A 12,042-nucleotide genomic window follows, 5' to 3' on the forward strand; every position below is an offset into this window, starting at 1 on the left:
AATGATAGGAGAGATTCCCAGACAGTACACAGTGCTCTTCCCATGTGGACTATATGCCTTGCCTTTATCTCAGGCCATTCACTGTTTTCTTGTAAATAAATGTAATTTAGATTAACTTGCTGAGTTTTCAATGGCGACCTTGTATACCCCTTAACAGTTACCTAAGGTAAGTCAGAAGCTCTCCATTTTTTCCTCGTTCCCCTACGCTTTTGACAATCCGGTCTAATACGTAATATATATATCGATATATATATAGTATATATATATATATATATATATATGGCATAGATATAGATATATATATATATATATATATATATATATACATATATATGATATATATATATATATATATAGTTATATAAATAGATATAAATCTATAGGTATATATATATATGTATATAGTATATATATATATATATATATATATATATATATATATATATATATATTATATATATATATATACCATATGGCCGACAGCAGTCTTTGCAGAAGGAACAGCTGAGTCAGGAGATCCTTCATAGAGGCAGTGGAAGAGTCATAGAAGGGCTACTGATTTTCGATTGATATCAATATTTGATGCTTTCTGAATTTGGGCAAGCTTATGATATATATATATATATATATATATATACATATTACGTATAATAATATATATATATATATATATATATATATATATATATATATATATATATATATATATATATATATATATATATATATATATATATGTGTGTGTGTGTGTGTGTGTGTGTGTGTGTGTGTGTTCATGATATTACCTTGTAAAAGTATTGTATGTAAAATATGTTCAGATTTCATAACAAATATAGAATTGATATTTAAAATAACATAAACTTTAATTGCGCGTTCTGTCCCCTAACCCATTTGTTCTGCTCTTCTTAGCTGTCAAAAAGCAATTAGGGTGTGTTGAAAAGTAAGCCTTTGTCTTGTCCTAAACCACCTGACAATTGCACAACATCTCGTAAAGTTATATCAGCTTATTCTTGTACGTACCCTTATCGATTACATAATTTCAGGAGTGACATTATTCTTTTCTTTCGAACATTCCATGACGTCATTTAGTATTTGCTTTCATTTTAATAGAATTCTTATTGTTCTGTGACCGTGTATGTTAATGATACTTACCCATAAAAAATCCCCCCCCCATCCCCCCCCCCCCCCACACTCTCTCTCTTTCTCGTTATTAAAGGGAATTTATAGACTTGATTGTAAGCTGAGTACATAGAATCTCAACAAAATGTTAACCTTATAAGGACGTCATCCATTTTGGGGATTGAGTTAATCAGTAGTTCCTATATGAACATAAAGTTCATTTCATTCTTAGCCTTAGGAAATTGCAATTTGGTTCCCTCTCTCTATCTCTCTCTCAAACGAGAGATTTTTAACTGGTATAAGTAACCTAAAGATTTTGTATTGGTGACTCTTAGTGTTTGTTAAATTTTGTAATAGAATTGCGGTCAGTTGTGGAACCTGAACAGACATTATAAAAGTGTTTTGTGTAACAGGTCTATCAAGTGTTTTTGCTGAAATCTGAAGCTGCAGCTTGTGACAAGGTATTGTAAATGGTACAGTTTTAAGTGCACTTAAACTATTTAAAATATTTAAGGTACTTGAATTTACTTAATTTTTTCACATTTCAATTTTCTGTGTGAATTGTGTTTTAATTCTTTTTTTGAGTGTTTTTTTCCATTTATATTCTGTTTTTTTTTTGACATTTTTGTGGTGAATTGGATATATTCCAAAATGTGTTTTCATGTTTTTGCATTCACAGTTTGTTTACCATTGCATGCTTGATTTAATTTCATATTGTAACACTTGTGAATTAATTTTCAATTAATACGATTTTCTGTTCAAAATCCTAAGTATTTCTTGACACCTTGAAGTTTACTTGATTAATCTAATTCCTTTATTAATTACTTGATAAATTAATGTTGATTTAATTTAGCTTAATAATTAATTCAAGATTACGAATTCCACTTATAAATGTTGTACTTAGAAAATATTCTTTTCGTATTCTAGATTTTTATAACAGTGTTTCATTTATTGACCACCATTGATAGGATTTAATTTATGTATAGATCCAAAGTGATTATTTGTGATGTTTCTTCAAATTTCTTGAAGTGAGTTAAGACAGGGAAATAATTAAAGTTTTGTTGGAGTGATGCCGTTTAATTAACTTAAGTGTATATGAACACCTCACACACTTGTTTTATCAAAGAACTTAGCCTGATTTCATGCATGTTTAGTAAGGTTTTTAAGGGATCACTGTTGCCTTTAGAGTACTCAGTTTTGTTTTAAAAATATTTGATCTGTTATGAAAGTTAACTTTGAATTTTATGATTGGTAAGTGTAATAACCAGGTATATATATATATATATATATATATATATATATATATATATATATATATATATATATATATATATATATATATATATATATATATATATATATATATATATATATATATATATATATATATATATAATATATATATATATATATATATATATATGTATATGTATGTATGTAAAGTTTTTTGGCCACGAAGAAAAATGAAAAAAGCGAGATAGCCAAGTACTTTCGGTCCTGTTCGGACCCTTTACTGAGGCAAACTGATTTTACAGAGAACAACATAGTCAAAAGAAAGCTTAATATACAAACTGACACTACAAGATTAGCAAGCAATAAGGGTGATTTTCACCCCCCCTCTACAGAAAGGAGGAGCCGCCCGAGGGCAGGCCACACCTTGAAGGATACACACAGTAACAAGTGATTTCCCAGAAAACAGTACATTTTGAAAAAACACGGGAGCATATACAATTTAATATCATGAATTTTTACACAAGTTTTCCCCCCAAAAATTTTATTATTAATGAAAAGACGAAAGAAAATATAAATATATATATATCGAGCAAGAGAAAGAGGGAGAGAAATATCGAACCAGAGAGAGAGAGAGAGAGAGAGAGAGAGAGAGAGAGAGATTGAGTAGAGAGAGAGAAATAATAACTATATACATGTGGGACTAATTTATTAGTTGTTCATTTATTTAGGTCCTTCATAAACATCTTACAAATATATGGGTCCAAATGGTACATTCCCAGACTAAGATTTAGGTTGTTTTTATTGGTGATTTGTATAATTGCCGATTCCAGTAAATTTCTTGAAACATAATCATTAGATCTAGCAATTACCGAGGTATCACCCCAATTAATACAATGAGATTTTTCACTCAGATGGATAAACAGTGCATTTGAAGTCTGGGCTGTTCTAACTGAATACATATGCTGCTTAATACGTACACAAAAATTTTTACTTGACTGACCAACGTAAAACAATGGGTAATCCTTACAAGGAATTTTTTTGGTAAAGATGTTTATGAAGGGACCTTAAAATAAATGAACAACTAATAAATTAGTCCCACATGTATATAGTTATTATTTCTCTCTCTCTCTCTCTCTCTCTCTCTCTCTTCTCTCTCTCTCTCTGGTTCGATACTTTCTCTCCCTCTTTCTCTTGCTCGATATATTATTTATATTTTCTTTCGTCTTTTCATTAATAATAATTTTGGGGGGGAATATTTGTGTAAAAATTCATGATATTAAATTGTATATGCTCACGTGTTTTTTTTTTTTTTTCAAAAATGTACTGTTTTCTGGGAAAAATCATTTGTTTACTGCTTGGTATCCTTCAAGGTGTGGCTGCCTTCAGCGGCTCCTCCTTTCTGTAGAGTGAAAATCGCCCTTATTGCTTGCTAATCTTGTAGTGTCAGTTTGTATATTAAGCTTTCTTTTGACTATTTTGTTCTCTGTAAAATCAGTTTGCCTCAGTAAAGGGTCCGAACAGGACCGAAAGTACTTGGCTATCTCGCTTTTTCATTTTTTCCTTCGTGTCAAAAAACCTTTATTTATACATAGCGTCACGTTTTATATACTTCGTGATCAAGCTATTCATGTATGTATGTATGTATGTATGTATTTATATGTTATGTATGTAGTATGTATGTATGTATGTATGTATGTATGTACATTTGCAAAGGATAGGTAGGACTTGAAAAAAGCTATTGAGAACGGATGGGACGAGAACAGACTGAGAATGTTGGAGCAGAAGAGACAACTCAACAAATAATAGCCCACTACGTTGTTTCAAAGCCTTTTAAAACTTGCAATAAAAAGCTACAATAGGAGTCTCTGAAAAGAATTCTTAAAGAAAAGCTAAGAATGAATTTTTGCAAAGTACAGATATAAAAAATGCTATCATTTTTAACTGTGTTTAAATAGTATCAGGGGACTTCGAGTAACTTGGAAAGCAATACGCTTAAAGCTGCCTGGTTTTATGAAAGCTTTTCAAATGTTTTCATTAAGGTCTCCTTCTCTATCAAAACTCTCTCTCTCTCTCTCTCTCTCTCTCTCTCTCTCTCTCACCTCTCTCTCTCTCTCTCTCATGTTATCCTGGAAAACTGTTTTGAGTTGCTGAGTTGAAGCTACCCGCTTTTAATTTTGTTTTCTGTTTGTTCCTTGTAACTCAAGATTCTCTCAATAAATCCAGTTCACATTATCTAGGTAAAATGTCCCTCATAAATAATTAGATACTTGCCTGACTGAGCAGATGCAGAGAGTACAAGTGTCGAAAGAAACATCAGTAGTTTCGTCATGGTTCAGTTTTCAGTCTTCTTAAAAAATCATTAACACAATAAGTAAAAGTCACTTTCCAGATGTTTGTTTTTTTCTGTACTGATTGAACACTGAGTAAGCTTTCACTGAATGAGGCGTCCTATGTACAGTTGACGCAAGTAACGGATATGCGTTCAAGGGCGCTCCAGGATGTGTTGCTAGAATGTCTTTTAATGGATGAATATCAAACGGCATTTGTAACTTCCTTTAGAACACAACAGCACATTTGTTTGGTTGGAGACAGATTTTTAATTTCAGTTGCTCTCCATATCTTAAAAAAGGATTCCCTCTCATGACGAAAGCAATTTGTGCGTCATTTGCAGACTGTTATTTGGCTTTCTCGAGCAGAACAGTGGTCTTTTGTAAATTACTTGTTTTCTGACTCAATGTAGTTCATTTCATTTGGTCTGTGTATTTGATTATGCATTTATCAATGGTTGCGTGTAATCCTTTGGATTCCAAAGATGTCAAATTCCAAATATGTCAAAGTACGCCTTGACTTTCCCAAGCCTTAAGAGGCCCCCTTAATTCGCGAGAAACTACAGATAAGAGCCCTTAAAAGATTGGGTCTCTGGGTCCTACAAGTCAGTCCAGAAAGAGATCCACTCTGTAGAATGGAATATCAAAACGAAAAAGAACTCATCCGATATAAAAATTTTATTATATTTTGGATCATTATAATTCTAAACATATCCATAATTAAAGGCATGAGATATCTTTTAAGTTAATAGCGCATTTTGTGATTTAAATTTCTTTTAACTTATTCGTTAATGTGAAACTCTGAAGCAGCCTACAGAGAACGTTAATGACCTTTGCTTTTGTGACGTCAATTTGTGATATGAATATTCATATCAGTCAGGAAATGGAAACCGGATGATGGGTAGTCTTCTGCTCGTCGTGTAAATCTGGTCTTGATTTCTCTTTGTTTTGTTGGCTTTGTTCTGTTATTGTTCATCCTGAAGGAATCCTGTGCTTAAGACTCATCACTAACATTCATTCGCGAAGGTAGGCTTCAGTCGAAAGTTGAATAAGGCTGAATTTAAGGTAGATAATAATTTTTTTCAGCTTGGCTCTGTAGTAATTCCGTAAAATTTTGTTTTATTTAATTTAAAATAAACTGTCCTTAAATACAGAAAACAGTTTTTTGGCGTTTTTCTCTGAATAAACATTGAAAGGTTATACCTCAAAAGGCCATTGGTATGTCCTTTTAATTTGTACTTAGCATTGCTTGTCTTGCGTCGTGTAGCAGTTTACTAGGCATGACTATTTTTAACATCACAGAAAACCGAAAACCGCTTGGACAACTTAAAAATCATTGTAAGGCGAACAGTGTCCACTATGATTACTCGAGTGCGGATGAGCAGCAGTTCGCTCATACAAAGCATCCTCAGTAGTGAGGCAAGAAGAAGAGCTAAATTGTGGGAAGAAAGATGGCGGGAAAATGAGGCGTCCGTTATTTCCCTAAATGACTTAATCTCTGCCTTTGCAAAGCGCCAGCTGCAGAATCTGTCATTAATGTTATATTTCAACGGTTTTATTATCACCGATGTTTTACTTCATTATACTGCTGAATGTTATCAATTTATTACTGTGAATGTTATCAATTTAAAATTTTCTACATTCATTTTCGTATTTAGCCCTCAGGACCTGAATACTGTAACCACGTAAGGTCTCTAGCTGCAACTTAATTATATATAATCTGTTCACCAATTATTATTATTTTTAATGTTTTTTTTTAAAACTACTCTCAATATTGTTACTGTTATTGCCATTATTATGACTACTATTATTTATACTGCTACAGCAACTGTGTGGATATTATTCATCATGTTATCTCATGTGCCTAGATTGTGTATGTTACTGTCTGTACTTTGTACTCTCCATATATATGGCCTTGAGCTGAAATAAATTTCATAATTATTATTATTATTATTATTATTATTATTATTATTATTATTTTTTTTTTTTTTTTTTTTTTTTTTATTTTTTTTTTTTTTTTTTTTTTTTTTGCTCTATCACAGTCCTCCAATTCGACTGGTGGTTATTTATAGTGTGGGGTTCCGGGTTGCATCCTGCCCCCTTAGGAGTCCATCACTCTTCTTACTATGTGTGCCGTTTCTAGGATCACACTCTTTCTGCATGAGTCCTGGAGCTACTTCAGCCTCTAGTTTTCTAGATTCCTTTTCAGGATCTTGGGATCGTGCCTAGTGCTCCTATGATTATGGGTACGATTTCCACTGGCATATCCCATATCCTTCTTATTTCTATTTTCAGATCTTGATACTTATCCAAAATTGTCCCTCTCTTTCTCTTCAACTCTGGTGTCCCATGGTATTGCGACATCAATGAGTGATACTTTCTTCTTGACTTTGTCAATCAACGTCACGTCTGGTCTGTTTGCACGTATCACCCTATCCGTTCTGATACCATAGTCCCAGAGGGATCTTTTGCCTGATCGTTTCTATCACTCCTTCAGGTTGGTGCTCGTACCACTTATTACTGCAAGGTAGCTGATGTTTCTTGCACAGGCTCCAGTGGAGGGCTTTTGCCACTGAATCATGCCTCTTTTTGTACTGGTTCTGTGCAAGTGCCGGGCATTCACTTGCTATGTGGTTTATGGTTTCACTTTTCGTATTGCACTTCCTACATATGGGAGGGAGATGTTATTTTTCCGTCTATCGTACTTTGAACATATCTGGTTCTTAGGGCCTGATCTTTTGTGCCGCTGTTATCATTCCTTCAGTTTCCTTCTTTAGCTCTCCCCTCTGTAGCCATTGCCAATTGTCATCGCTGGCTAGTTCTTTAGTCTGTCTCATGTATTGTCCGTGCATTGGTTTGTTGTGCCAGTCCTCTGTTCTTTCTGCTCTTTCTCCTGTCTCTGTATATTTCTGGGTCTTTCGTCTGCTTTTATTAGTCCTTCTTCCCATGCACTCTTTAGCCACTCATCTTCACTGGTTTTCAGATATTGCCCCAGTGCTCTGTTTTCGATGTTGACGCAGTCCTCTATACTTAGTAGTCCTCTCCCTCCTTCCTTTCGTGTTATGTATAGTCTGTCCGTATTTGCTCTTGGGTGTAGTGCTTTGTGTATTGTCATATGTTTCCTGGTTTTCTCGATCTATTATTATTATTATTATTATTATTATTATTATTATTATTATTTTCTCTTCGCTTGGCTCCGCGAATATACTAATGGATTTGTTCATTATCCCTGATGAGAAACACTGAGACAAAACAAATAATCACGCAATTGCTTCCTTATACATTAGCGTTGCGTTGTTTACGTCTTGTTTAAATATCAGGTAGAGCAGAATATTCACGCCATGTGTTGAAATTGCATTTTCTCTTACATTCTGTAAGTGATAATTCAGAGATAATACAACCGTGACAGTTTTCCAGCAAGAGTTTCAAGAACCTACCAAGGATAATGAAAAAAAGATTTCTGTCAAAATTGAAGAATTAATACTCAGAGACGTAATGAGATGCTAAAAATTTTTTTTAGAATTCTTTATAGAGAGGAGAAGCTCTGGAAACCATCATACTTTTCTAAAGCTGCTGTTGTCAGTTCTGAGTAAGTTTTTCATTTTCTTTTATTTTTTTTTGAGATATTATAATTTTTCTTTTTTTATCGTCCTAAGATTATAGCTTTCACTGGACTAAAACATAAGCGTGGTTGCAAAAAATTTTATTCTAAAACATGAACACCCATTTTACCATGAACATTAAAAGCAGTATTAGTGTGGACTGAAAGTTTCAGTCCTCTTAGAATTTATTGGAATGTAACTCATGAATTAATTCTCAGAAAATATGCACATCTCTACAAAGCCCTTGCCAGTTTTTGTTTACTATCAAATGTGTACCACATGGTCTGTGAAAAATGTCCGTGGAGGTTATCGCTACTTGAAAAGACTTCAACAACACTAAAGATTGGTAAGCTAAATTGTCGCTAGAGCGCACTGAAAATCTTTGGAAATGCTTCTAGCGTCATATTGACTGAACGAGGTAACACCCACTTCTATTTTTATTTTATTTTATTTTTTTTATGGATGTCTGGAATAATGATTTTATATTTCTTTCCATCTAAAATTAATCAGAAGAAAAGACTGGCTGCCCTTTGAAAACTTACTAACAACGTTATGAACAAAAACTCTCGTGCTCATTATCTTACTCTGGGAATGCAAGTTGTGTTAGCTGAAATGACTTCACGAGATATCCTGGAATCAAGGAAGGCATTGCCAACGTGAGAATAATGTTCAATAATTATGGGCTGCACTCCTGGTCTATTCTATAAGAATAGATAAATGTTGCTTCAGTTTCTTGCATGAATAGAGAGGAAGGTTTAAAAATACATGAGGCTTTTTTTAAATGTGTATGCCAAAACTATAGTTTATTTTATGATATGGCTGGAGGTTTATGAATTGATATCCAAGGTATAAGCGGACACTCGTATGATCCTTGCCTGCGACCGCTGTATGATTAGAAAAGTTACTGCTTACAATTATCATTAACTGTTGATACGAGAAGTCTAGGTGAAAATGAATCTTTTTATGTTTAATAGTTATTCAATTCTCTTTAGATTTTCGGAAATTCTTGTTTAAAAATACCACCACCAACAGCGATGATTGTTAGGTGTACTGAACTGGGACTTATATGATTTTATTTTTCATTTTCTCCTTCGTTTAATTTTCAGTCTTTGACAGTTTTATAATATATATATATATATATATATATATATATGTATATATATATATATATAATATATATATATATATATTATATATAAAGGTATAAGCCCTGAAGGAAAGATAAACAAACGCTGTTTATCTTTCCTTCGTGGCAGCTTATACCTTTATTTTTGGATTTATCGCGTTCCAAACTTTCGTGATTCAGTTATACATACATACATACATATAATATATATATATTATATATATAGTATATATATATATATATATATATATATATATATATATATTATATATATTATATTGCTACTTTCAAAACGCATATATCCCCTCTTTGACTGTATAAAATGTTATGTATAAAATTGTGCAACAGTTTTTTCAGATTCCTAGCTAGCTTAGAATTGGGATGTTTTAAAATGTGTTCAGATTTCGCATAACATATTATAAAAGAAGATATATAACGTAGTGTGAAAAGAGAGAGATTAACGTTGTCCATTCGAAAATAGGATTGTTTCCCTATTAGTCCTTGAGCCAGACAACTCAAATTTCAGAAAAAGGTACCACCCGACCTGAGTAAACTTAACTCCCATTTCTGGATACCCCTATGTCTATAGTATATGGAAACCCATGTTAACATTGTCAACTACATAGCTTTTGCTAATGTAGCCCCTTAATTCCAAATAATCACAAGAATTTTTAAGGTCTCATTGAAAACACTCTTTTGACTGTGTACAGATTATTTTTTAATTCAGATTTCTGAAATTTTATCAGATTGTACACATATTATAGGCAAACCACTGGTGCAAATATTATTATCCTAAGTTTATTACAAGGTCGGATTTTGATACCAGCAAAAGCAAAAATGAATATTTTTTTGGTATCTACGTAATTAAGTTTAACGGTATGACCATGCAATTGAACAAGTAAGAGTTTTAATGATTTTGGATACTGCCCACATGTCTAGGGAACATAATGATATACAATAACCTGATGTAGAATGCATGCTTCTGTGTATAATCAAGCTAATTTACAATTTACACTAAATCGGTACGAGTCGAGCAACCCTATCCGACGTCGATTAATTCTTTCTGTTCACACATAGCTAATACTTCGTCAGAAGGGAAGCAATTAAGGATACTGAAATTTTCAAGCAGTCCATTGATTGTTGTGGAAAGTTCGTTTCCATCATGTTTTAGTCTAGTGATATTTAGGCCTACAGACTCATATAAAGTGCTATAAATTACTGGCAGCCATGGAATGTTTATATAAAGTATTACCACCTGTTATCATGCAACAAGAGTATTTGTTCCTGCTGTGTTTATGTTTGCTTCTTTTTATCCATTAATTTTGTTTTCAAGAAATGTATTTCCCTTTTTACAGAGCAAGGAATAAAAGGTAAAAAAACAATGGCAAGGGAATAATTCACCACTTTTTAGATATAAGACTGCATGCAATATTTTGTTCTACATCTGAAAGCAATACATCACACGCATTGGGAAGGTAAGGTTGACAAATATTATCGTGTTAATGACTTACAAAAATCATTTACATATATTAATAGTCAATTTCCTGCAGTTTCGTCAATAGAGTTATGAACTGACTTGAATTCAGTACTTCCCATTGGTCATGTATATGATCTTCTGAGATATGTATATTCTTCATTTGCAGATAAATAAAAAAGTAGAAAACAAGCTCTTCTAGTCCAACATGGCCCAAACTGCTGAAGATGAAGGCTGTCCCATCCCAAAGAAAAGAATTCGCAATAGCTGTATGATTCATTGTACTACTGATAGGTCAGCCCTTGTATCTACAAAGAACATCAGCTCATGGCAGCCAAAATCAGGCAACATGTTGGTATTTTAGAGTTGGCTGAAGGTGTGAAAGATGATGAACAAATACCTCCAGTCTTTATCATAGAAAGTGCCATAGTTACTTACACAATGAAAGAAGTTTAAATTCTATACAATCTCAACAGTGATAATGAAATAGAATTATCCTCAAATGATTCTCGGCGATCCATTCGTGGCAAACCAAGTAGTTTAAGTGTTTATAGCAGTGAAGAATGCATCATTTGTGGAAGGAGAACAAAGTACAAGAGTGGATCAGGAACTAGAGAAAACCTGGTCCGATGCCAGGAGTTTCGCGCAGATGACACTCTCAGGAGGGCTGCTTTAGTAAAAATGGATGAAAAAATGCTTGCAATTCTTAGTACAGACTTAATTGCTTCAGAAGGACATTATCATTCAACAGTTATAAAGCTTATACCTGGAAGGTGGCTAAAAGTAATAAAATTGTAGAAAATGGTGAAAGCAAAGGTACTGATATGGAAGAGGCACACTGTGTTGAAGAAGATGCATATTGTAATGCAGAAAGGCTGGCACATGAGGAGCTGTATACATATATTCGAAATGATATAATTCCAAAGCCACAAATTGTAGAAATGACATATCTTGTATCACGAATAGAATCATCATTGACATCCTTAGGCATAGATAGTGTGAGAAAAAGTACAAGGAAACATCTTCGTCGTAACTTGAAGCTGAATTTGGTGAGAGTTTACACATTGTGTCTAATACTAATGGTAGACTGCTGTTATACCCTGACAGTATGTCTAAAAATGAACTTGTTAAACATGCATATGGGCTTCAAGAAAAACTCAA

Source organism: Macrobrachium nipponense, chromosome 19, assembly GCF_015104395.2.
Source record: "Macrobrachium nipponense isolate FS-2020 chromosome 19, ASM1510439v2, whole genome shotgun sequence".
NCBI classification, from domain to species: domain Eukaryota; kingdom Metazoa; phylum Arthropoda; class Malacostraca; order Decapoda; family Palaemonidae; genus Macrobrachium; species Macrobrachium nipponense.